The sequence below is a fragment of the Sapajus apella genome, unplaced genomic scaffold (genome assembly GCF_009761245.1).
Source record: "Sapajus apella isolate SASKATOON/1434 unplaced genomic scaffold, GSC_monkey_1.0 scaffold162, whole genome shotgun sequence".
NCBI classification, from domain to species: Eukaryota; Metazoa; Chordata; class Mammalia; order Primates; family Cebidae; genus Sapajus; species Sapajus apella.
This window is the reverse complement of record NW_022437102.1, coordinates 1,879,282-1,907,017: the sequence shown is the minus strand read 5'-3', so window position 1 is coordinate 1,907,017 and position 27,736 is coordinate 1,879,282. Positions and strand designations below refer to the sequence as shown.

The following is a 27,736-nucleotide window of genomic DNA, read 5'->3' as shown; positions in this document are numbered from 1 at the left end:
CAGCCATTGTCTCTTTCATAAACACTCACTAAGCACCTGTCATGAGCCAACCAATGTGTCAGGCAACTTTGGAAGACACAAGAGGACAACACGTCAAGCCAGGCCTCTAAGACCTCACAGTTCTAGGGAATTAGACAAGCATTCATATGGCCAGTGCTTCTAGGGTGTAAATGAAAAATATCTTTAAACACCATGTAATATGAAGCAGCCTCAGTCTAGATTTCTTTATTGAACTTCAGACCAGCAGCCCGCCTAACATCAACCACTTGGATGTCTCGTAGGTAGCACATCTTTAAAACAGAACTCATGGTTTTTTGCCTCAATTTTCCACTGTTCTGTTAGAATAAATGACACCATCATTTACTCAGTTGCTCATTCCAGAAATGGGAATCATCCTTGATAACTACTTCTCCCTCATCAACCTCCTCATATTCACTCAATCAATCACTACGTCCTGTAAATTCTATTTATATTTCAAATATGCCCCATCTTAACTGCTGCTTCCCTGAAAGCAAGTCAACATAATTACTTTTCTCAACAGACTCGGAATTGGCCTTACAGAATCCACTGTTGTTTCCAATCTGTTCTCTGCAGAGTAATAATAAGACTGATTAACAACAACAACAACAACAAACCACACACACACACATAGTTGATTCAGTCACACTCTTGTTTAAAAAGCTTCAATGAGGACTTGTGATTCCATCCATGAATAATTAGCTGTTACAGAAACTGCCCTCCCACTGATGTAATTAGTTAGCTGCTCATCAGAACAAAATCCAGTGCTCTTGAAATACATACTACAAAATCCACCACCTAAGAACATAATCACAATACCCAGCATCCAATAAAAAACTACCAGGTATTTAAGAAAGCAGAAAAATATAACCCATAACCAGAAAAGAAGGGGTCCAGTTTCAATCTTTTGCATATGGTTAGCCAGTTATCTCAGCACCATTTATTGAATAGGGAGTCCTTGCTTGTTTTTGTTGACTTTGTCAAAGATCACATGGTTATAGGTGCATGACCTTACTTCTGGGCTCTTTATTTGGTTAAATTGGTCTATGTGCCTATTTTTGTACCAGTAACATGCTGTTTTGGTTACTGTAGCCTTGTAGTATAGTTTTAAGTCAGGTGGTGTGATGCCTCCTGCTTTGTTCTTTTGCTTAGAATTGCCTTGGCTATTCAGGCTCTTTTTTGGTTCCAGATAAATTTTACAATAGTTTTTTATAGTTCTGTGAAGAATGTCATTGGTGAATTGATAGGGATAGCATTGAATCTGAAAATTGCTTTAAGGAGTATGGCCATTTTAACAATATTGATTCTTCCAATCCATGACCATGGAATGTTTTTTCATTTTTTTGTGTCAGCTCTGATCTCTTTGAGCAGTGTTTTGTAGTTCTTACAGCAGAGATCTTTCACCTCCCTGATTAGCTGTATTCCTACGTATTTTATTCATTTTGCAGCAATTGTGAATGAGATTGTGTTCCTGATTTGGCTCTCAGCTTGGCTGCTGTAGGTGTATAGAAATGCTCGTAATATTTGTACATTTTTTTTTTGTATGCTCAAACTTTGTTGAAGTTGTTTATCAGGTTAAAGAGATTTTGGGCTGAGACCATGGGGATTTTCTAGATACAGCGTCATGTCATCAGCAAACAGGGATAGTTTGTCTTCCTCTCTTTCTATTTGGATGTGCTTTATCATTCTCTTGCCTGATTGTCTTGGCCAAGACTTCCAATATTACGTTAAATAGGAGTGGTGAGAGAGGGCATCCATGTCTTGGGCTGATTTCAAAGGGAACGTTTTCAGCTTTTGCCCATTCAGAATGATGTTAGCTGTGGGTTTGCCACAGATGGCTCTTATTATTCTGAGGCATGTTCTTTCAATATCTACATACTGAGGAACTTAAAATTGAATTGCAGAAAACAGTGAAACAAAGAGGAACTTTCAAAGCAGTCAGAAAAAAATACATCATAAGTACAGAGAAACAAAAAACAAGAATGACAGCAGACTTCTCATCAGAAACTATGCAGGCCAGAAGATAATGGGATGGTGTATTTAAAGTGTTGATGTACAAAATGCTAAAATTAGAATTCCACAGCCAGCAAAAATATCTTTGAACAATTAAGAAAAAAATGAAGACTTTTACACATCTATAAAAGCCAAGATAATTAACTATCAGCAGATTTGCCCTAAAAGCAGGAATCTTCAGGCAGAAGGGAGGAGACCAAAGTATAGAAAAAGGGACACCACAGCAAAGAGAGGGGGCAACTGAGGAGCAGATGGAGGACCTGAGAAGGGAGACTCAGAAAGAATTAATTTGCAGCACATTGACTTTAATCTAATTGATTGGGAGCCCTTTGGTGCTGAGGCTCCCTCTGCTCCCTTACCAGTCTCTTTCATATGTATCCCACAGTTGTCTTTTGCCTCTTTTCCAGTAGAGTCCTGAATCTTGTCCCAGGGCTGCTCCTTCTCCTTCTCTCTGTTTCTAAATTGCTCACCCCAACCCCACTCACTCTTCACTTTCTTCCCTGATCCCTGGCATTTCTTAGAGGGCTGGACATTTCTCTCTGCCTGCCTCCCTCCCCTCCCCAAGAGCGCATCTTCCTTCTGTTATCTCCTGTGTTAGCACACCCACATTTAAATGCTTGCTCACCCTTTAAGATGACCTCCTTCTATGACTTTTATTGTTTGCTGTCCTCCTTTCAGTAGTTTTTGAATTTTTCTCATGGGCATACATTGCTTCAATCATATTAATGATAAATAATAATGATGATATTGATAAAAACCCATGATGGGTAATGAGAGAATGCATAAAGACTCTCAGTGCCAGACTATCTCAAGTGATGCAAGCTTAGAGGATCCAGGAGCGGATGTGGACAAGTTTCCTAGCCTCCTTTGGAGCCAAGGGCACTTGCCACACAATGAATCAGGACTCATGTTAGTGTAAGTCAGAAAAACCCCAGGCCATATGGAGGAAACTTTAGTCATCTCTTTCACTCCTAGACCTCAACTTGTAGTCACTTGTGATTCTGAGAGGCATGGGCTTCAGCCTTTCTTCTCCCAAACACCCTTTGCTTGGATGCTCAGAATCTTCACCTCCTCCCCAGCCAACCATGCTGCAAGGCTTCCCTTTGCTCAGGGCCACTGCGAAAACACATCAGGTGCAGAGCGTTAGACAAATTGACCAGGGTTTACTTTTGGTTCTGCCTCTTAGTCATCTGTGTACCTCCAAGTAAGTAAACTTTATCTTCCTGGGACTTGATTCCCTTTCCTGTGAACTGGGAATAATCCACCTTTTGAGGCATCTGGGAGGCCCAAATGAGATAATAAGTGAGAGTAACCAGCATGAAATGTAAATATTTCTTCCTTTTCCTATCTGTGTCAATTACCTCCAAGTGATAATGGTTTGGCCTGCTGCCTCCTGATAGTCTTGTAGACAATGCCTTAAGCCCTGGTGCCACAGCAGGCCCAAGGGGAAGGGGCTTGGAGGCATTGTGTCTCATTTCCATAAGTGCTCCTGAGCTGTTCACTTCACCTGCCTAAGCCTTTGTCTTCTCAACTGTAAAATGGGCATCATTGTGCCCCTTCATAGGGCCAGTGTAAGAATTCAGAGAGAATTTTTGTGAAAACGCTTTGTAATTTGCCAGTGCTCTTCAGCATAGATGAGAAACTAAGACTTGGAGCCATTAGATGGTCTGCTCAGGATCTCTCCATCTATGACATTACAGCTTAGTATTCACATCTGAAAGCTGGATTATAAGGGCATATGAATAAGAGTCAATTACATATAATTGTTAATACTGTCTAGTAATAAGAAAAAAAAGCACTATCACTAATGGAGTGTGTGATCTGTGACAGGCAGTGGTGTGGCCAGGTTGGGGGGTGGTTGCAGTGCACGACAGGGATGATGGAAAGTATTTATTACTGGCATTGTTTAGAAACGATGGTGCATGGGGATAATACAAAGCAGCTCGGATTTTAGTCAGCTTTCTAATGGTTTTTAAATTATCTGCAGATAATGCAGCCCCTTTTTGCCTGCACTCCAGGCAGCCCATTCCCACCATGCTTGTAGTAGGCAGTTTCAGAGAGCTGCTTTCTCTAAGGCTCTGACAAGCCCATGTGGGAGGTGCACTTTTCTGCTCATTTACAAAAAAGGAAACTGAGGTCCAGTTGAAGACATTTTCCAAGGAAGACACCGTTTTAAAACTGTCATCCTCTCTCCCTGATGGGCTTAAATGTTCTCCAGAAAAGCCTCAAGGGCCAGGGTCCTCAATGAGCCCTTTGGGGACCCTACCGGGTGGCTTGGGGAGAGAGGTCTGCCCTGTTCACTTCACAGGAGCAGCTTGCCTGAGGCAGGAACGCTGGGGTCCCCCTCTGGTCTTTACCATGCTTGCTTCCCTCTCCTCACCTTTACACCTTCTTCCAAGAGAAGGGCACCCAGAACTCAATGCAGCCAGGGAGCACACCTTAAAAACCTTTGAAAAAGAGCAAGATGCATGTGCTGTTGGTAAGTAGCTCAATTACCACTCACAGGGCCCTTGAGCCAGCCATTTCCTGGTGTGGGAAGCGTGATAGGCTGCACAGCCCAGATGGAGCTGCTTTGGGGGCTATGCATGGGTCTGGCATGGAAGAGAGAAGCACCTGGACCCTGCAGGACAGTGACGGGAAGTGGGGCCAGCTCCTGTCTTGCAGCAGCAAGCAGAGTCTAAGAGCATAGAGGAGCTGAGGTCCCAGGGCAGCGTGGCTCTGGCCGCACTGTGGTTGGGGCCAACAGGCCTTCTGGAAATATCCCAGCTGTGGCTTTGTTCTGTGCCCTGGAGAAAATGACCTCTTGGAGGCCCTTCCAGGATGAGACAGACAACAATTTTCTGGATAATTCAGGCTCCAAATCTCTCTCTGCCTTCATTCCAATTATTCAGGGTTATTGTGGGAATTCTGAGGAACAACTTGAACTGCATTAAACCAAGAATAGGAACCAATGGCTCAAATGGCTGAATCTAGCACAAAACCCAAATATTAATTTTCTATAAACGTAATACAACTGGAATCAAAGTTGTTTTTGTTTTTAAACAAAACCAAACCCAAGTGGATCGGTTGGAACTTGCATCAAAACTCTCTGTGTCCTAAAATTAACAAACCAGAACAAAGTTGGAAAATAGAAACTTTTTTGAGTGAAAACACCATTTCATTAGGTTTGTTGAACCAGGATTTTTTAATGCCCCTTTAAAAGACGGAAAAAAACTTCCAAATGTGAACGTAATAATCTCAGTACAAAATATTCAGAAAAACCCAAACAGTTTAAAAAGAATGTCACCTCTAATCCCAACAGTGGGATATTTCCAAAGCTTTTTCTTTTTTCTTTTTTTCCCCCAACTCTTTTCAATGCATATTTTCTCTTTCTTTTCTTTTTACATAAATGTGATTGTTCTATATGGGTTATCTTATCTTCTTTTTTTAATTAAGACCACCTCACGGAAAAATTCCCTATCAATATCTAGAAAGCCAAGTTATTATTCTTCATTTTTGAAAAGTATTCCATTGGACATATGCTGGTTTATTTCACTGATCGAATTACTCTATGAGTATTTAGGTTACTTCCATTATTTTACTTTTACAACTAATACTTCAGTGAATGGCTTTTCGTATATATCTTCATACCCTGGACTGATTATTTTGGATACATTACCCCCAAAAAAGTGTTTCTAAGTCAAAGAATGTATATATATATATACATATATATATACACATATATATGTATATATATATATGTGTATATATACATATATATATACACATACACTTTTCATACATATTTCCAGCTATCCCTATCCCCTGATATGGTTTAGATCTGTATCTCTGCCCAAATCTCATGTGAAATGTAATCCCCAGTGTTCTAGGTGGGGCCAGCTATGAGGTGACTGGATCATGGAAGTGGTTCCTCATGGTTTGATACCATCCACCTTGGAGCTGTCATCAAGAGAGTGAGTTCTCATAAGATCTGGTTGTTTAAAAGTGTGTAGCACTTCCTCCTCTCTGTCTTCCTCCTGTTCTGGCCATGTGAGACATCTGGCTTCTGCTTTGCCTTCTGCCATGATTTTAAGTTTCCTGAGGCCTCCCCAGAAACCAAGCAGATGCCAGCATCATGCTTCCTGTACAGCCTGTAGAATCATGAGTCAACTAAACCTCTTTTATTTAAAAATTACCCCATCTCAGGTATTTCTTTATAATAATGCAAGAATGAACTAATACATGCCCCTCATGAAAGATCATAACAATTTTCACTCCCACTATCAGCAGATGCACATCCCCATTTCTCTACACCCTGGCTAACAGTGACATGCCAGAGAAGTCACTCTACTTCTCCTTCCACACCTCCAAAGGGAGCAGTCCAACCCATAGCTATAGGGCGACCAATTGTCCCTGTTTGCCCAAGACTGAGGTAGGTCTTTGGACACGGGAATTTCAGTTTTCAAACCAGGAAACTCCTGGGCAAACTGGGATGACTTGGTCACGCTACATAGCCCATGACAGCCTGTGCCTCCATCCAGACTTGAGTATATGTCCTAGCAAACAGATATCCCAGGAAGCACCAAATCTGCATCAACATTAAAGGAAACCATGCCACAGAAAATAAAATGCTACTGGACAAATCCCCTTGGAGTGACCTTCCCAGTAACCCAGTTATGTGTGACTGTGATGAACATAAGGAACACAAAAGGAGCCACGTGGCTTGATTCTGTATGCAGCTCAGGACAATGGTCTCTTTGCAAGGAAGAACACCTTCTCCTGACAGCTGGGTGGCCAGGATTTTATGAGTGCACTTGCTCCAATGCTGAGTTTTGCCTCAACTTATTGAGCCAGGAGTGGATATCTGGCCCCAGGATGTCTAATGACTTCATATGGGGAGATGATTTGAACCAGTTGGATTTATTCTCTTGGGAATTTGTTTTGGGAACAAGAAAATAATTTCTCAGTTAACAGTGAGAAATAGGTCTGAAGGGTCATTAACTAAAGGGTGACCAAAAAGGTTTAAACACCAGCCAAAGCAATGGGGAAGAGGAAACTAAGGGTAAAGAAGAGGAGCTGTTTCTAAGTAAGAGACAGAGAGAGGGGCAAGCAGAGTAATTCTGTTGTTTTTATGGAGAAGAAAGATTCCTCAGTGTTCCTGCACATCCCAAGGCTCTCTTGTTGTCCTTCTCCAGATTGCTGTGCACTGTCCTCAAAATAAATGCCTATGCCTCTTCCTGCTCATCAACTTGCTACCCCTGGAATAAATCTCAATTCCTTGCAAGTCAAGAGGTCTATTCAACACTCCTGGGTATCACCCATCATTTCCACCCTTGGCAACCAAACTGATTGACCAAAATAGACTTCTTATCTAGTTTTGTTAGAATTTGCATTTCTTGTATAATACCAAGTCCAAACATCTTCTTAGAAATGCTTGCTTCCAGGAGTTAGTCTGTGGGCCAGGGGCAGGTGGAGAACGAGGTACAAGGCAAGATTCACTGGAGGCTTTGATGGGGTTCTGATGCCCTCTTTTCTTAACCTCATCTTGACAACCTGCCTCAGTTTTCTGGCACTCTGTTCTGGTGACCTGAGGGTGGTCACATGGGCCACAGTCCTCCTTCTTGGTCTTTCTGGCTTTTTAATCCCAGGCTAACAACCTCACCAAGATTAAACCCATCTCTGCTACCGAGAAGGAAGAATTTCACCTTGACTCCACGATCAAGTCTGCCTTTGCCCTTGGTCTTTTTCTCTGTCAGTTGCACTCTTTAGTTTTCTCATGGCCACAGGTTCCTTTTCATTTGGGTTTCAGGTCAAATATTAGCTCATTTGGGAAGGCTACCCTGACTCTCTCAACTAATGAGGCTTCTGCTTCATGCACTCTTCCTAACATTGCCGTTTGATTTTCTGTATAGAACTTATCACTATTTCAAAGCATATGATTCATTTTTGTTATTTGCGTCCTCCACCAGCTATAAGCTCCTTGGAACTCGTCTAGGGTGTCTTGCTCACTGTATCCCCAACGTGTATGACAACGCCTTGCAGGTGAGCTGGTACTGACTGCTTGACTAAACTAATTAATTAATGACAGGCAAATAAAATTTGCTGCAGCAAAAGTGGCTTAGCCTCTTGTCATAAACAGTCTGAGTGGGGATAGCTCACAAGATCATGTGATTTGGGGTTCTGACATATTTCCCAGAAAACCAGGTGTGGCATTTCTGCTTGAAACTTTCAGTGGCTCTCCACTGCACTTGAAATACCAGGGCCTGCAGGGCTTGACCTCTGTTCATCTGCTCAGTGCTCCTCCCCTTTGCCCCTTTCTCACTCAGCTTCAGTCCCACTGGCCTTCTTTGAGATCCTTAAGTCAAGAAGCTTTGTCTATCTCTGGGCCTTTGCATGCACTGTTCCCTCTGCCTGGAATGTGCAAATCCCTGCTTTATCCGCAGTCCAGAGAAACTTTCTGTGACCTTCATATCAAAGCTTCTTCCACTAGGCTTGGCCTCTATCACTTCCACTTGCACACTTCCTTCAGTGCACGTGCTGTGATAGTTCCTTATTAATTTGCTTTTAGATTATGTGCCTCTCCCCAACCTCTTCTCCATAAATATTAAGCTTCATGAGTGGAGATACCCTATTTTTTCCCTTTTTTGGTCTATCACTATATCGTCAAACCCAGGACAGATGCTGGGCAATTATTTATTGAATGGATGGATGAATGAATGAGCTAATCTAAAATCAAAGCCAGCCACTGTAATAGGACACCTCTAACATTTAACTGACTCATGGTCAATAATTCTGTATATTATATTAATTCAGTTGCCAGAAATTTTCTGCATTCAGTCATCTTCAGGGGTATACCAGAAAGTTATGGGCTTCAGAATAAACACTATAGGCTTTGTAGAAACTGTTTTGTGGGCTTTCAGCTTCACCTACATTCAAAAATTTCTGCTTCCAGTTCCTCCATCACCAGGCAAACTTTCAGGCCCTTCCTTTGCTTCTCATGCAAGCCTTCAGTGGGCTCCAGCTTACTGCTGAAGACCATGTGGGTTCTGTCTTTGGGTCCTTTTGACTATCTTTGCCTTGGAGGCCTGTGCCTCCATTTAGACTTGAGAATATGTCTTAGCAAACAGATATCCCAGGGAGCACCAAATCTGCATCAACATCAAAGGAAACCATGCCACAGAAAATAAAATGCTACCGGACAAATCCCTTGGAGTGACCTTTCCAGTAACCCAGTTACATGTGACTATGAAGGAGGATTTTTACTAGATGAGGACGAGGAACACAGAAGGAGCCATGTGGCTTGATTCTGCATGCAGCTCAGGACAGTGGTCTCCTTGCAAGGAAGAGCATCTTCTCCTGAATGCCTTTAGCTGATAAAGTTAGCTTTTCTATGGAAAAGCCTCAGTTGTCCAAAATGGGTTTGGATTTCAGCTGAAATTATATCTGTTTAGGCAGTGAGATCCAAAGGACCCTTTTGCTAAGTGAAAAGGGCATTGTACAGGATCCAAAAGACCCAGACTCTAGTCTTATCCTGCAACTAACTGTTATATGACTCTGGTCAGGTCACTTCCACTCTGTGGACCTCAGTTTCTCCATCTGTAAAATGGAAGTTTGTCTGGCTGGTCTCTAAGGACGCTTTCATAACAATTTCAATGGTTCTCAACCCTCATTGCTGGTTAGAATTGCCTTGGGGAGTGGGTAGAGCCCCGCTACCAGCATTTAAAAAAAAATTTCCAAGGGATTCAGAAGTCTGGCATATTCTGGAATGCCAGCCGAGGACAGATGACAAGACTAAAGACTGTGGACCAGCTAAGACTTTCAGTAACTTTTCTATTTTTTTTCTTGAAGTGTCTCTGGCAATGCTAGATGACTAGATTCTAAATATAGCTCATGACCTGTGTATGAGCTATTTAACAAACTCTTCTAAAATGATTACCTAAATCTTGTTGCAAACGCCCACTAGACATTATAATCTCTGATTAAGATAGGCTTTGTGCTGCTACTTCCTGGCTGTGTGAAGTTGGAAAAATAATTTGATCTTTTATTTCCTTATGTATAAAATGTGGGCAATATTTGTACCTCTTCTAGTGTTTCTGTGGGAATTACATGAGGCCATTGGGTGCAAATAAAGCACCCAACATCATACTTAGCATATGGTAGATCTCAGTGAATATAAGATCCTCCCACTCATCTCCTGTGGCAATTAGTTTACATATCTTTGCATGGGATGACTTTCCCCAAAGTATGTTCTGTGGAGCACTAGTTCCTCCAAGATGCTTCCCACAAGGTAATAAAGGAATTTTATGGTGAAATACATTAGGAAAACCTAGATGTCATAGTGTCTTCTTGAAGTGGTATTCAGTAATGTGCTGGTAAACCAGCTCTCTGAAAAAAAAAGAAAGCCTCAGATATGTAGTGTTTGCTTATTTTCATGGAATAAATACTACTGTTACCATGGCCAAGTCCAAATTACCAAAGTTCTGTCACTGAACGGTAAGAGCTGGTTCCAGCACAATAATAAAGTAATTGTTGGCATTTTGTAGTCTCTGGTATGTCCTGTAATAAATAAAGCTGTTTACTTTACTTAGTTCAGAGTTTCCCAAATCTATGGAACCCTTTTGTCTCCTAATACCTCTTGACATCCTGTGGCATTGGTGTTTCCTGAAACACACTTTGGGAATTGCTGATGTGAAATATCGTATATGTTTGTTCATTTCTAAAAATTCATCAGCATGCTGCCATTTTTAAGAAGTAAAAGCATGGTTTGCACAATTAGGGACAGTGTGCAGGGAAAGAAGTGCAGAGAAGACATGAGACGGCACACACAAAGTGACTGGTGAACAACGGCTGTGCTGGAACCAAGTACTCCAAGGAGGCTTTGATTCTCAGTGCAGAGAATGGGCCTGGAAAAGGGTGGAGAATCCTGGAGAGCCCTCTGAAGGAGGTGGCTGCCAGCTGAGCCTCAAAGCACTGGATGGCTCAGGAGGATTTGGAAAAGATCAGAGGAGAGAAAGGATGCTGCAAATGGGTAGAGCCCACACAAAGATCTGGGCGGGACAATGAGGCTATGTTTGGTGACCCTGCCCCAACCCCATCTGATTTCCTTCAGGGTCTTGCCTGGAGCAGTTGGTACATCCATCTCCAAAGAGCAAAGTTCCCACTTGAGCACCTCATCCCTTCCTGTCTGCCTTCTAGTAGATGTGTTTGTGTGTGTCTTTCTGAAACTCAGCACTATCTCTGTGTATGAGTACCTGTCTGTCATTCAGAGGGCTCCCCAGGCAACCTGGTATGTGGGTAGAACAACTTAAGAACTTCAGAGTTTAACGCTCTTGGGTAGGAGAAGCTTCTGGAGCTTACCATGGAGCCTAAACTCCATACTGAAGGAGGAGGCCTTTCCTCTGTCCAGTTGGCAAAGTTTTGATGCTTACCCTAGGGCCCTACTTGGAGCTGAAGGTGGCCCCATCAAGAAATAACATAGCTGTTACTTTTTTTTTCTTTTTGAGACAGGGTCTCACTCTGTCACCCAGGCTGGAGTGCAGTGGCACGATCTCAGCTCACTGCAACCTTTGCCTCCCAAGTTCAAGTCCCACCTCAGCCTCTGTACTAGCTGGGACTACAGGTGTGTGCCACCACACCTGGCTAATTTTTTGTAGAGACAGGGTTTTGTCATGTTGCCCAGGCTGGTCTCAAACTCCTGAGCTCAAGCAATCCACCCATCTCAACCTTCCACAGGGCTGGGATTACAGATGTGAGCCACCAAGCCCTCCCCAACGTTTTTTTTTTAAATTATGGTAACACACATAACAAAATTTACCATTTTAACTATTTTTTTTTTTTGAGACGGGGTTTCACTCTTGTTACCCAGGTTGGAGTGCAATGGTGTGATCTTGGCTCACCGCAACCTCCGCCTCCTGGGTTCAGGCAATTCTCCTGCCTCAGCCTCCTGAGTAGCTGGGATTACAGGCACGTGCCACCATGCCCAGCTAATGTTTTGTATTTTTAGTAGAGACGGGGTTTCACCATGTTGACCAGGATGGTCTCAATCTCTTGACCTTGTGATCCACCCGCCTCGGCCTCCCAAAGTGCTGGGATTACAGGCTTGAGCCATTGCGCCTGGCCCATTTTAACTATTTTTAAGTGTATAATTCAGTAGCATGAAATACAGGACACTCACATTGCTGTATAACCATCACCACCATCCATCTCCAAAATGGTTTCATCTCCACAAACTGAAACTCTATACCCAGTAAATGCAAACTCCCCATTCACCTCTCCTATTATTAGTTTTTTACCACTCCTTAGGTCCTAGGCAGTCTTCTAAGAAAATTACATATATCAACTCATTTAATCCTGTCGTAACTCTGCAAGGTAACTATCTGCCCTTTACACATGACGAAACTGAGATTAAGCAGCTTGCTGGAGTCCACAGAGCTAGCAAGTAGCAGACCAGAATGAGAGCTCAGCTAGATCTGACCCCTGAACCCATGATGCTATACTCCTGTCTACTTCAGGGCCAAGTCTGAACTCACCTAAAATGCAGTAAGAAGAAAGACCCCTGTAAGGTCCCTTGAGTTTCCCGGGTAGATGAAGGCTGGAAGCCCTGTGTTTTGGTCCTAGTACCTGACATCGCCCATCTCTCCCGTATCAGATGAATGAGGTCTGTTTAGGCAGTGGTGATCTGGGGTAGTCAGTCCACCCTGAGCAGTGAGGGCTGTGCATGTGGCTAGAATGGATGCTGCTTCTATGATTTGTCAGCCAGACATGTCCAGGAAGGAGTGGGGGACCAGGTCTGGCAGTCCCAGCCTCTGAGGTGGCTCTTTATTCTGGGGGTGGTGGTGGGGGTTATGGGTGATGTCAGACTTGGGCAAGCTGAGGGCTGGGGCCAGGAAGTGGCTGGCAAGACAAGCTCTTGGCAGAGATAGCTCACTCTGCACTTGAAAACAGCCATTGCTGAGCTGCCTCCAACTCCCAAGAATGGTCAAGCTGAAGAGTGGGGAGAGAGGTGAAGGATTCTTGGCTGTGGAGACAGACTGCAGGAGTCTGACTGACAAGGCCTGTCAAACACCTTCCACCGGGGATCTCACTTGAAATGGAAGCTTTAGTTTCAGTTTCTGCATGAAGGCCTAGTATGGCCTCACCCCGTGGTGGCCTCATCTTAAACCTTCCTGTTTGTGCATGCAAATGTACGTGTATCCATGTGGGTTCAACACATTTAAGAATGAGGCTCTCTGTAGCTATTTCAGATCCAATCACATTAAGCCCAGACAGAGATTTGAGGCGACTAGCTTGTGTTGTTTCCTGTCAAATTCCTTGGCCTTCTTGGAATAAGACTCATAAGGTTAGTTTACACAGCCAGGATGTCTTTCCCAGCTGGAGCAGGGTGGGGTGGAGAGTGATTGGTGCTGTGCTACTCCCAGTTTGGCGAGTAGGCAGTTACTACAGAGGGGCCCAAGCTGGGGAGTCTATGGCCTTTCCCTGAATATTCTCCCACATCTCCTTCTAGGGCCCTCCCTGCTGCCCCGCCCTCTCCATGGGAATCACCCCAGATTCTGCTTACCAAGTCCACCATGATCTCTGCTATGTCCACCGTGTGCTTTAAAGGAACACTGTTCTGACCTCAATGCTCTGCCAAGGGAAAGGCTATAGACTGCTTCTTTGAGCAAGGGGTGGTCACTGGTAGGACCCAAGGTGGGCATCTTTAGCCATAGACTATAACAATTGATTTATATGTTCAAGGAAATAAATGAAAAAGATGGAAAATTTCCACATAGAAATGAAGCTGACCAAAAAAAAAAAAAAAATCAGCTGGAAACTCCAGACTTGAACGATGAAATAACTCATTTTAAGTGTCCAAGAGATAGGTTTAATATAACTTTAGACATAGCCAAAGACAGGATCAATGAACAGGAAGACAGAGGATAAAATCCATGCGTGACTGATCACATCCTTAGAGATCTCCCACAATTCCACATGACTTACCTGCTGGCACCCAGGGTTCCTAATATTATTCTCTCCTGTCCCATGTCTCCTCTACATCCAACTTATTCTTTACCCACATAAAAATGATGGCTCTCTGCTGCCCCTGGCTCTTCTGGTTCTTGGCGCTTCAAGAGCCGTAGTTTAAGGTACAGATGTGGCCAACTCCAAGAATTACACCACACACAACCAGTCCCGAAAATGGCACAGAAATGGTATCAAGAAACCCCGATCACAAAGATACAAATCTCTTAAGGGGGGGGACTGCAAGTTCCTGAGGAACATGTGCTTTGCCAAGAAGCACAAGAAGAAAGGCCTAAAGAAGACACAGGCCAACAACACCAAGGCCATGAGTGCGAGTGGCAAGGCTATCAAGGCCCTTGTAAAGCCCAAGGAGGTAAAGTTGAAGATCCCAAAGGTGTCAGCCACAAGCTCGACTGACTTGCCTACACTGCCCACCCAAAGCTTGGGAAACATGCTGGTGTCTGCATTGCCAAGGGGCTCAGGCTGTGCTGGCCAAAGGCCAAGGCCAAGGATCAAACCAAGGCCCAGGCAGCAGCTCCAGCTTCAGTTCCAGCTTAGGGTCTCAAAGGTGCCCAGGATCCTACAAAGGCTTTGGAGTAGATATCTCTGTCTGCCAACGTGAGGGACAGAAGGACTGGTGAGACCCTCACGCTGCCATCTGCATGGGACTGGGGTCCTCCTATGCTATTTGTACAAATAAACCTGAGGCAGGAAAAAAAAAATGGACTATTCTCTGTTCCCAAACATACTATGCCTATTCTTGCTTCTGTCTCTGCTCCTCATTCCAGGAAGTCTTGACTTCCATTTTTATCTAGTGGACAGAAGATCAGCTTCATCTTCCAAGGACAGGCTCAGCTATCACCTTCTCTATGAAGCCTTCCTTAGGCTTCTTCTGGTTCTTCCCTCAAACCCTTTTTGAGGCTCTGGGCAGATGGGGATTCCTCTAAAACAGTTATTAGCACCATATACTAAAATTACACAATATGTCTATTTCTCTCCTAGAATAGGACTTCACCAAAGGTAAGGTACACATGTTATTCATCTTTTTCATCTCAGTTCCTGGAATAATTCCTAGCATGCAGTCGGTATTAAATATTATAAGGCATAATGCAAGAACTAAACTTCTTTAGAGTCCACAGATGAGTATCTTACTAAACTTTGATAAACAAATACTGGTGAAACTGTGACTTGATGTTTAAAATCTCATTTGTCCATTTGTTCCTTTTCTCCACCACTCCACTGGAATATAAGTTCCATGAGGATAGGGGTGTGTGTGTGTGTGTGTGTGTGTGTGTGTGTTCTGTTCCCCATTGTATCCAAATGCCCAGCATATAGTAAATGTTCAAGAAATGAACACTGTATAACACTTATTTATTGAGGCTGAGCAAGGTGGCTCATACTTGTAATATCAGCACTTTGGGAGTCCAAGGTGGGAGGATTGCTTGAGGCCAAGGGTCCAAGACTAGCCTGAGCAACACAGTAAGACCCCATCTCTACAAAGGAAAAAAAAAAAAGCCATGTGTGGTAGCACATTCCCGTAGTCCCAGCGAATCGGGAGCTCAGGAGGCTGAGGTGGGAGGATGGCTTGAGCCCAGGAGTTTGAGGTTACAGTGAGCTATGACTGTGGCCACTGCACTACAGCCTGGGTAACAGGGCAAGACTCTGTGTCTAAAAAAAAAAAAAAAAAAAAAAAAAGTGAAGGGGACAAGGGGACAGCTGGCTACCCAGTTTGGGCACTTTGAGTCTGCTGACAATGGGACCCCAGGAAGCAGACAGATACCCAGAGCAGAGGGGAGACGCTGCAGAGAAACTTTGAAGAATAGCCTACTAACTTAGCACACACTCTGGAGTCCAGTCTTTTCAGTTTAAGTCCTGGTTTTAGTTATTTAAGGGCAATGGAAGTAACTGCCCCATGTGCTTTTTGTGAGGATAGACTAAGATCTACAGCACAGAGCATGGGATATTGTACCCACTCTACAATGGTTATCTTTCACTGTATTGTTTGGCTGTGAGTCCAGCCTGAGTTTGTCTTCTGGTTTGGTCACAGATTGCCCTGTTCCCTCTAAGGCCTTTGGGCTCCATCCCTGGCATCAAACATCTACCAAGTGCTAGTAGTTTACGTGTCTCTTCTCATTTGACTCTTACCACATGCCATGAGGTTGTTACTTGTACTGGTTACAGTTGAGAAAATACATGCTCAGAAATGCCAAGTGACTTGCCCAAATGAGAAGAATCAAAATTTTAAGGTAAGTCCTTTTTGCTATCCAAGGGTCATGGCCCCAGCCTGCCTTGCCCAAAATCACACTTGGCTGAACCAAGGCTAGAACCTAGGTCCTCGGGACCTCCATATAGTGTTATTTTCACTTCCCAATGAAGAGCAGTGTTCTCACTGATCACCACCAGTGTGCTTCTTGGCCACAGGAAACTGAGGACCAGAGTCCACAAGCCAGGCCTTGTGGCCTCAAAGCCCTTGGCCTTCCCACTGTGCCACCCCACAGGTTACGCCTTGGCAGCTCTCAGTACACGGAAACTGTTGTTATTATTATTAGGCATTGCCTGGCTTGGCTTTCAGGCCTAAAAAGAACTCAGCATGATTGGAAGACCCACCGCTCAGAAGCCCCCTTCTGAAGGCTCCTCTTAACTGCCAATGGGGACATTGCTCTTGCCCCTTCCCCTGCCATTGAAATAGCTCTGTGGCCCCAGAGGGAGAGGGAGGAAAGGGCCCCTTAGTGCACACGTTCACATCCAGGTTCTTGGGGGCTTTCCTTTGTCTCCTGGGCTCTCAGAACTCTAGCTGGAGCCAGAGAATCTGTTTCTCATTAGCTGTACTTTTGCTGTGAAATGAAGTGCTCTTTGAACCTGTGGGAGCAGGAAAGCCATTTACACCCTTGAGAAGACAGGGACGTCAGCTTTGCCAGCACATTCCTTCGGCTCCTTTTATCTCCTAGGTGGAGCTCCTGGTGGTGGGCAGGCAGCTGCTGCTGCCACCTCCCCCGGTGCAGCCATGGGGAAAGATGGCCTGTGGAGTGGGCAGAGAGGAAAGTGGGGGATTGTGCCTCTCTCTCAATTGAAGCCCATTCTCAGAAGCCCATTCTGACTGGAGTTATTTGCCCCCTTTCCCAGCCTCCACCTTGCTCCTGATAACCTCCTCTGTCCCAGGTGTCTTCAATAAAACCCCCAGAAACCATCCCATTCATTCATTCATCCATCCATCTATCCATCCATCCATCCATCCATCCATCCATCCATCCACCCACCCATCTACCCATCCATCCATCTATCCATCCATCCACCCATCCACCCATCCGTCTACTCATCTACCCATCCATCCATCCATCCATCCATCCATCCATCCATCCATCCCAAGAGCAACTTGTGGGTCCAGAGATTCAGAAAATGTGAGAATGAACAGAATCCTTCGATACAACTCATTTCATTCCCCTTTATTTTATCAATGGACAAATCGAAGCCTAGAGAGTTAACTTGTTCTAGGACATAGCACACTTTTAGATTCATTTTACAACTACTTATTGAGTGCTTTTTATGTGCCAGATTTCCCCCAGCCCCCACTGGTGGTACAGTGTAAATATTACTGTGAAAACATGCACGTGTCTCAGCCCTCATTATTATTCTAGTGAAGGGGGCAGATGGTGAACAACTGAACAATTAAATAAACATGACAATGTCAGTTGATAAATCCTTGGAGAAAACAACAGACGTGTCGAGAAGAGTGAGTGGGAGCAGGTAATGACTTTAGACAGGGTGGTCAGGGAAGGCTTTCTGGGAAGAGGACATTTGAACTGGAACCTGAATGATGACAAAGGGCTGGCCCCAGGAACATCTGAGGGTAAAGCCTTCCAGGCACGGAAGAGGCTGGTGCCACAGTTCTGTGGTAGGAAGGAGCTTGCTTAGCTTGCTTAAGAAACAGAGAGAAGACCAGGATGGCAGGAACAAATGTGCAAGAGAAAGAGTGGTGGAAGATGAGGCCAGATGGTTCAATGCATCTTGGAGGGTCTGGACACCATGTAAAGAGCTTTGGCATTGTCTAATTGGAAGCCATAGAGGGTTTTAAGCAGGGGATTGATGAAGTATGTTCCCAGGCAGATCCCTCTGGTTGTGTCAAGGGGTGGCAGGGGCAACATACCCAGAGGGTGGTGGGTTGGGGTTGCCTAAGTAGACTAAGTAAACAATGATGGTGGCTACCAGCATCTCTCCCTTGACTCTTGATGGTGTAGCAAGGTGGAGAAAAGAGAGCAGAGTCAGAAAATAATTTGGAGATAGAATCAGAGAGTCCACATAATTTGCACGTGGCTTGGATACGAGTTGTGAAGGAAAAAGGTGAATGGAGGGTTTTAGGCTGAGAAATCTGGGTTATACCCCTCACTGAGACAGAAAAGGCCGAGGGAAGAGTAGATTTCAAGGGGGAAATCAAGAGTTCTGTTTGGGTGGATTAAATTGGAGATGTCTCTTAGATACTCGGACAGTGCCAAGGAGTCAGATGGATGGAAGTCTGGAATTGGTGGCTGAGGCCAGTTTCCCACAGGGCTCCACCTATACCCAGATGCCTCACAGGGGTGGGGAGGAAGTGCTGGCTCTCAAAGGGCTGTCCACTCTGGGCAGCTGACTCAAGGCTGCTAAAAAGTCACTGCTAGTCCCCTGAACCCCATTTCTAGGCCAAAGAGGTGGCTTTGGAGCTGTCAGCATTCCAACTGGACCTTCCTTCTGGAGTCCCTCCCTAGTAAAAGCAGACCTAACTAACAACTCCAGAACTGAGGGTGGGAGTAGGGGATGTGAGATATGGGACTAATAATGAAAACCTATGCAAGGAGTCTGCTTGTCTTGGTCCTGAGCTTCTTCATAAATAATCATCACCTCAAATTCCCTGCATACTCTGGCAGATCAGCAGCATGGGTCCAACTAGCTCCATTTCATTGATGAGAAGATGGAGGCTCCAAAAATTGAGAGACTTTCCCAAGGTCACCCAGATGATGAATCCAAAACTCAAACCTGAGCCCTCTGACATCACATCTACTGCACTCTGCTCAACAGTAGCCCATCTGCCGCCAGAAAGGTCTTATTTTAAGACAGCCAGCAGCAAGGGCTGTGGAGCCAGATCACCAGGGTTCAACTCCTGACTTGACCACTTGAAGGTAATGTGACCATGGGCAAATTAGTCAACATCACTTGCTTCTGTTTCCTGACTATAAAATGGGGACAGAAAGAGTGTTGACTTCAGAGGATCAACATTTATAACGTGCTTAGAACAGCGCAGGAAGGGCTATACATGTGTTGGCTACCACTGTGCTCATTACTTCACATACAGTGAACAGAGACCTGGGGACTGCCTAGTATCTGGAGAGAGGATCCAGCCCCCTCATGTAAGAGATGGAGAAACTGAGGCCCAGATAAAGGAATGGAGCCAACCTCTTAGGCAAGTAGGGCCCAAGAATCTGGCTGGTGGAGGAACTCTCCCTACTTTCTGAAAGTCACCCTAAGCCAGGCTATTTTTTCTTCAGGAGACGGACTTCCAAGTTCTATATACCCTTAATTCATGTGGAATTTCAGCTCTGGGCTCGGCTCCCAGGAGGAGCCCCTCCACCCCTTTATGAAAATAGAGTGGAGTCATTCGGCAAAACCTCAAGCTAATGCTTTTAAGGAACTGGCAGGTTGAAACAGGAAACTGTTCTAAGTAGAAACCACAGAAACAGCACATGCTTGCGGCTGCCGGCTGCCGCCTGGATCCTTGCCGGAGGCCCCGGGGATGGGGGAGCTGTAGGCTGTGCCACGTGAGGGGGCCTCAGGAACCTAGACCTGGTGCCGCTCACCGTACGTGGCCATGTGACAGCAAACACCACGTCTTGTGGGCATATTTTAAGATCAAAGCAAGGTAGGGTGGTGACCAACAGGCTGCTAGTATTAGACACAGAAAGCTAGTGTCCGAGCAAACCCCTCCTTTCTGTGCAAGCCCCTCCTGTTTGAGACCCAGAGAGGGGTAGCAACTTGTCCAAGTCATCCAGCAAGGAGTGGTGAAGCAGGATATGCATGTGCACTTTCTAGCACCTAATCTAATGCTGTTTAACAACAGTCAGCATATATCCTGCCACTCATCCATTCACCTCTTCCAAAATAGGGTAATTTTTTGTTTTGTTTTGTTTAGAGATAGGGTCTTGCTATGTTGCCCAGGGTGGTCTCGAACTCCTGGGCTCAAATGATCCTCCTACCTCAGGCTCCCGTGTATCTGGGACTACAGAAGGGTAATTTTGTAAGAGCATAAATTCCAGGTCAGAAGACCAGAGTTCAATGAAGACTGCCTACTTCCAGCTGAGTGAGCTTAGGCAAGTTATCTAACCTTTCTGTGCCTCAGTGTCTTTTTCTCCTCTTCCTGTTAATAAAATGAAGGACAGTAACATTACTTATCTAATAGGATTTCTGGAAAGATTCCATGTGATAATCTATATGAACCGCTCCACATAGTGTCTGACAAATAGTAAGAGCTCAATACAGTTTTTATTTTTTTCATGTATTAAATGCCCAGTAAATGACAGCCGTGTTGTCACAAAGAGATCAGCCAAGTGTGGGGAACAGAGAGAGTAAATTATGACATGTCTAGAAATGCCACCAGGGAGGAAAGGATGTCATCAGAACCCCAACCCAGTTGAAGGACCTGGCCCCAGGGAAGAGGCAGATGCTGAGAGGAATGGGTGTGCCAAACATTTGTCAAACACCTCTTTCGTGCAGAGAGGAGAACCCCTGCTCAGGGGTTTCTTTATACCACAGCAGGTTTTCTGCTCTTTTTGAGGATGATCCCAGTAAAGCACGTCCTGGTTTCCCGGGGGAGGGGACACAATGCACAGGGTCATCCCCGCTCCAGAGCTGGGATGCCATCTGAGGCCATGAAACAGGATTTAACTATTTCTTATGAAACTTGGCACAAACTTTTGCTTTCAGTCTTTAGAACAATTCCCCGCTCCCCCACTCCAAAGATGCCCACGTCCTAATTCCCAGAGCCAGTAAGTAGACCACTTTGCATGCCAAAAGGGACTTTGCTGAAGTGATGAAGAGAACAATCTTGAGACAGAGAGATTATCTTGCATTCGACACATGGGCCGATGGGTCGGTGAAATTAGGATGCAGAAGCATCAGAGTCAGAGGAGGAGATGTGATGACAGAGGCAGAGGTCCGAGTGACCTGAGGCGGGGCCATAAGCCAAGACATGCAAGCAGCCTCCAGAGATGGAAAAGATCAGGAAACAGGTCCTCCCCTAGATCCTCCAAAAGAACCAGCCCTGTTGACCCAGCCTAGACTTCTGACCTCCAAACAGTAAGATCATAAATTTTAAGCCACTAAGTGTATGGTCATTTGTTATAGCAGCCTCAGGAAGCATATACGCTTAGTCAACCTTTAGTCTGACCTTGGCCATTGTAACCCTGTCCTCCACTATGTGTAGTTTGAGTCTTATTTGTTGCATAATCCCCAACATAAGTAAAATCTCTCCTGAGCATGACATAGAAGGCCCTGTTTGCTCTGGCTCCTTCCTGGCACATGCCTCTTTTTCATCTCTTTGCTATCCTAGGAGAGGGTCTTAGAGAAAACAGGAATATGTTAGGTGTGCCATGTGAGCTCTAGTCTTCATATTTCCCATGAAATATTCAATAAAGTCTAGATAATAATAACTAGTAACTCAGTATAGGTTCTTTCTGGGTACTTAGAGGGGATCTGAACTCTGTATCCATATTGGCTTTACAGTGTCATGCCCACAAAATGTGGCATTACGATCTGGCTGTTGATGACAACAGCTCTCATCTCCTATCTCCAGCCCTCCCCAGTGGACCTGAATCAGTTTTTATTTTCGTGTATGAGAGCCTATGTTTTGCAAGGGGGAGGGTGCTGGGATAGGGCGTGGGTTGGAGAAAAGAAGCTTGAAAGGGACAAAATGGATCTGGACTTGGCTAGTCTCTGTCTGCATTATATCCTCAAAGGCCAGGAGGGCATTAGTGGAAAAATCTGATGAAACTATTTAATGGCAACAGTGACTCTTGTTTCAGCTGGACTGGCCTCTTAAGTGGTTCCCCCCACTTACTATCAGTCCCCACTCTTACTATCCCACAACCCATTCTCAACAAAGCACCCAAAATACCTTCTACAGATAGAATACAGAATCAGTTGCAGTCCCTTCCCTGTCTAAAACCCTCCAAGGCTTGCATTGAAATTGGAATAAAATTTTTTTTCCTTACCTGTTATTTTAAGTTCAGGGGTACATGTGCAGGATGTGCAGCTTTCTTACATACGTGGCCATGGTGGTTTGCTGCACAGATTATCCCATCACCTAGGTCTTAAGTCCAGCATCCATTAGCTATTGTTCCTGAGGCTCTCCTTCCTCCCACCCTCCACCCTTCAACAAGGCCCAGTGTGTGTTGTTTCCCCATGTGTCGTGTTCTCATCATTCAGCACCCACTTATAAGTGAGAACATGTGGTATTTGATTTTCTGTTCCTGGGTTAGTTTGCTAAGGATAATGGCTTCCAGCCCCATTCATGTCCCTGCAAAGGACATGATCTCATTCCTTTTTATAGCTGCATATTATTCCATGGTGTATATGTACCACATTTTCCTTATCCAGTCTACCATTGATAGGCATTTAGGTTGATTCTATGTCTTCACTATTGAGAATAGTGCTGCAATGAACATACACATGCACATATCTAAGTAATGGGATTGCTGGGTCAAACAGTATTTCTGCCTCTAGGTTTTTGAGGAATTGCCACACTGTCTTCCACAATGGTTGAACTAATTTACACTTCCACCAACAGTGTAAAAGCATTCCTTTTCCTTCACAACCTCTCTAGCACCTTTTATTTTTTGACTTTTCAGTAATAGCCATTCTAAGTGGGATAAGATGGTATCTCATTGTAGTTTTGATTTGCATTTCTCTAACGGTCAGTGGTGCTGAGCTTTTATCCATGTTTTTTGGCTGCATGTATGTTTTCTTCTGAGAAGTGTCTGTTCATGTCCTTTGTCCTTTTTTAATGGAGTTGGTTTTTTTTCTTACACATTTCTTTAAGTGTCTTGTAGATACTAGATGTTAGACCTTTGTCAGATAGATAGATTACAAGAACTTTCTTCCATTCTCCAGGTTGTCTGTATACCTATAACCATCTGATCTTTGACAAACCTGACCAAAACAATTAATGGGGAAAGGATAACCTATTTAATAAGTGGTTCTGGGAGAACCAACTAGTCATATGCAGAAAAGTGAAACTGGAACCCTTCCTTATACCATATACAAAAATCAACTCAAAATGGATTAAAGACTTAAGTATAAAACCCAAAGCTGTAAAACCTGTAGAAAAAAATCTAGGCAATACCATTCAGGACACAGACATGGGCAAAGGTTTCATGATGAAGATGCCTAAAGCAATTGCAACAGAAGCAAACACTGATGAGTGGGATCTAATTAAACCAAAGAGCTTCTGCACAGCAAAAGGGTGGAATGAAGTTCAATTGCCTATTTCTCCAGCTTCATCTCCCATCATGATCCTATGTGCTTCCTGTGCTCCAGCCATACCAGCTGTCTCTGAGCCCAGCTCATACCAGCTCCTTCATGTCTCAGGGCTTGAGCTCCTGCTCCTCTTTTTAACTGGAAAGCCTTCCCTCCAGACCATTGCATCTTGGTTACTTCCTATGATTTTGGTCTCGGCTGAAACATCAGTTTCTCAGAGAGGTTGACCTTGACCATGTATCTCGGTTTGGGTTCCTGCCAATCAGACACTGAAAAAAACTTGGTATAGGTGGATTATTTGCAAGGCCATCTCAGGAAGTACAAGGGGTTGGGTGAGTCAGGGAAGTGTGACACAGATAGGTGTGTTAACAGGGTGTGTTACTGAGTTGGTTACCCCTGAGGGAAACTGAGGCTCAGTCTTGTAGGGAACTCCTGAGGTGTCATGTGGAACATGCTTCTGAATTGTCCCACTAAGAGAAAGAGGAGTTGAAGTATTTATCCACGAACTCTTGCCCTCCTTGGTTGAAGGTTGCCCCGTGGGGTAGTCAGTCCCTGTGTGTGTTCAGAGGACAATCCTGTGGCACCAGAAAGCCTTCAGAAGGAGAAGAGGAGATGCAGGGGGACAATGTCTGCATGCCTGGGAACTGACCATAGAAAGTGTCAGTGACCTCAATGGTGGGCCCAGGAGACATGGGGTGCAGCTACGCCATCCTAACAAGTGCTTAGTGCTTCTCCACCCAGGCAGTTTTATTTATTTTCCTTCTGAACTCTGTCTGAAGTTTTCTTGCTCACTTATTCAGCTATCCATTTGTTAATTGTCTGTTCCCCCTACCCACAACTAGATGATCAGCTATACAAGAACAGGGACCTCTCATTCTTGTTTACCATCCTCTTTCAAGGCTTGAGAGCAGTGTATGGCACAAAGTAGATCCTCAATAAATATTAGTTAAATGAATGAGTGAATGAATGAATGTACTACTTCATGGCATAGGGGCAAAAGCATGCTTCCAATTCAGCAGACAGTTGACTCCATGTGGACGATGGACATGGGTAAGTTGCAGGCAGAGCCAGTGGGAGAGGGGCTGATACCTATACATAATTACAAACGGTAGCCTGGTTTTTGTGGGCAGATGGAAGGCACCTTCAGAGGATCCTCCAAAGTAACTGGGAACTATACTGATGGGGACTGAAGTCCTCCTATTACATATTTAGGAAATTTCAAGCCAGGATTCACTGTATAAGTAAGAGTACTGATGTTTGTACAAATACTTCCTCTTTTAATAAATTAGAGTGGGTTCAAGGTTACCCCCATAATGACATCACTCTCACTGACTTGTAATCCAATCTATTTTCTTGAGTGGGAGAGAAAAGGTTGAATTTACAGCATGCACTTGCTCAGCAGGCATGTGAGGCATGATCCATTTTGACTGTGCTTCAGTAGGGCTTGTGTTCAAGGTCATTGGAATCCCTTCTTTTCCATTCACTTGCTGGGTGACCTTGGGCAAATGATAGTGCCGCTTTGAGCCTCAGTTTCTTCTTTCTTCATTACGAAATGAGAGTGATAAAATTACCCTATAGGGCTGTAGTAAACCTTAGTAGTACTTAATAGTGTGTCCTAAACATAGGCAGTCATTCATAGATAATGACTGCTTTCTATAATATTACTACTAATGATCATGAAGTGGATAACAATGGTAAAGGCTTAGATTTTCATGAGGGTAATGCACAGATGCTAGACTATTTCTCTGGATAAATTATAATTGCCCTTGAGATCACAACACATCAGCACTAAGGAAGTCATCTAGTCTACTGCCCTTAGACAATGACATTGCCCAAGACAAAGAATAATCATCGTAATGGTGGCTACCATTTACCAAATGCATATCTTGAGTATATTTCATCCCATGGCCCCAACTAAACCTACTGTGAGGTGGCTGCATCAGACCATATAATGGTTGGGTACCATTAAACATGTGCTTTAATTGGTTCCCATCACTTTGACACTTGGCTTACTGAGCAGCCACCTGAGTATGCTGTGGCTTTGCATGTGTTTCTGCCTTTGGAGAGAGAATGGGCTAGACATGCAGATTCCAGGATCTTCCCATTTCAGCTGATTTTCTCATCATGAATCAGCAGACTGGTATTCTGATCTCCATTTGATTTCCTACATAACTTGATGGGAGAGGATGAATTGGCAATGTGTTCAAGAGGATTCTGGTCTAAGTGTTACTTAAGGTTCTCATCTCACTTTTTTAGACAGTAATGTTGTGGCTTTGCTTAACAAGTATCCCCACCTGAATGGTGTATTTGCTCATGATTTGCTGATAAATTCAGGTTCTGGCATCTCTTGAGGCACAGAAACTGTGATGTAATAAGTGGGTGTTGTCTTACAATGCTAAATTTGTGGTAATTTGTTATGAAGCATACAGAACTAACACAGATCTCAAAGTCTTCCTTGTCTTTCCTTTACCTACCCAGCACATCACTTGCCACTCTTACTTTTGCCATGTTTTGGTTTCTAGAGTGCCCTCTCTGGTGGCACATACTGTACCTGTGCCTGGAACCCATCTTCTACTTCACCTGAAAAACTCTGTCACCTTGTATGTGTCACCATAAACATCATTTTCCAGGATGGCCTTTCCTGACCCCCTGGACAAGGTATGTCACCAGATGCACAGTCGCAGAGTCCCTGTGCTTTTCTCTCCATGACACTCACCCCAGTGGTGATTGCTTGTCACCTGGCTATCTTTCCTGTTGGCCTATGAGCTACATAACAGCAGGGCATATTTGCCTCATCCACCCTGGCATCCCTAGTGCCCAGCCCAGCTCCTGGCACATAGTTGTTTCAGTGAAACAATGACTGCAGTGCCACACAGGGGAAAGAGTCTTGGGTTGAGAATCAACAGCTGCCCTTTGCTGTGTGACTTCAGTTCTCTGGTCATTACAGCTTCAGACGCCATCCCAGGACTGGGATTCAGGACACTTAGAGGTTGGGGGCATCTTCACACCCAACTTTAGTGGGTGACCTAGAAAAAGTAACTTCTTTGTGACGGCCCCAGCTCCACAATCTATATATCTGGGATGGAGCTGCCAGCCATCATTTCTGAGGAAGCTGACAGACAAGTGAGGTCATATCCAGGAAGTTCTCAGAAAGATACAGCTTCATAAAAGCCAATGATCAGGCTTTTAGATTCAGGACACAACCCAGGCTCTTGGCTTGTCCAGCAGTGATGTCAAGGCCAGTCGAGGTAACTGCCAAGGCTGTGGGGCCTTGCCAGCAAATACCATGGGGTGCTACTCCCAGCCTATAGACCAAAGTCTGTCTTATGTCTAAAGTAGATACAGGATCAAGACCAAGTATGGAGGCTTGGGGGCTAGATCCCTCATGGCTAATGACAAAGCCCTTAACAATGCTTCCAAATGTTTCCAAATATATTACCAAGAGACAAGCCACCAGAGGCAGTAGCATGATGTAGAGGCCATATGGTGCGATATTTAGAACTCAAGGCTCTGAAAGCAGGCCACCTACACTGGAAAACCAGTTTCACTGCTCACCTTGCTGTGAACCAACAATTTCCCTGGGCCTTAGGTTTCACATGTGTAAAATGGGGAACAATTATAATGCCTATGTGCAATGTTTTGAAGCGATTGAGAAAATGCATGCAAAGAGCTTAACACAGTGAATTAGCACAGCAAAAAATGCTTAATGCATGCTTGTTATTATTGCTATTATTATTGTGTTGTTTTGTTTGTACTAAGTTCCTATAGAGATGCAAGCATTTTCACTTGCTTAATATGAACGGTGAACCTCTGTTTGGGATGTACTTCCAATGAGATCTTATTCTTTCATTAGATAGTAAAGCAGGGACCCATTTGTGGTCAGATCATGGTCTTTCTCAAGGCTCCATCCCCAACACTTAGGACGGTGCCCAACACACAGCAAGGTTGCTGAACCAATGGATTTGATCAGATCTACTCAAGAACTCTGGAGGCCCTGGTTCTTATTGGTGCCATTTTCCAAATGAAGAAGCAGAGTACCTTCACCATTTTGCAAATGAGGAGCAGAGTACCTTCACCATTATTGTGAAGTTACATTCTCACCTGCCTAACTCCAAATCCAACCCTTTCCACTACCGTCGACTTCTTGGTGACTCCCCACACTAATCTAGCTCAGTAAGATGGTGCAGGCAGCAGAGTAAAGTGGTAGGACCATGGGCTGTGGAGCCAG

The 27,736-nt window shown here is 44.4% G+C and overlaps 1 protein-coding gene and 1 long non-coding RNA gene across 5 annotated transcripts in view; both read right to left on the bottom strand.

The window, feature by feature from the left end:
• Positions 1 to 27,736, bottom strand: part of SYN3 (synapsin III) — a 493,528-nt gene that overhangs the window by 168,733 nt on the left and 297,059 nt on the right. The gene's annotated exons all lie outside the window — the stretch shown is intronic.
• Positions 1,672 to 17,552, bottom strand: LOC116542138. The gene is made up of 3 exons (XR_004265081.1): positions 17,538 to 17,552; positions 2,391 to 2,394; positions 1,672 to 1,889 (listed from the first exon to the last, which is right to left on the bottom strand). It is a non-coding gene; the product is annotated as an uncharacterized LOC116542138 (long non-coding RNA).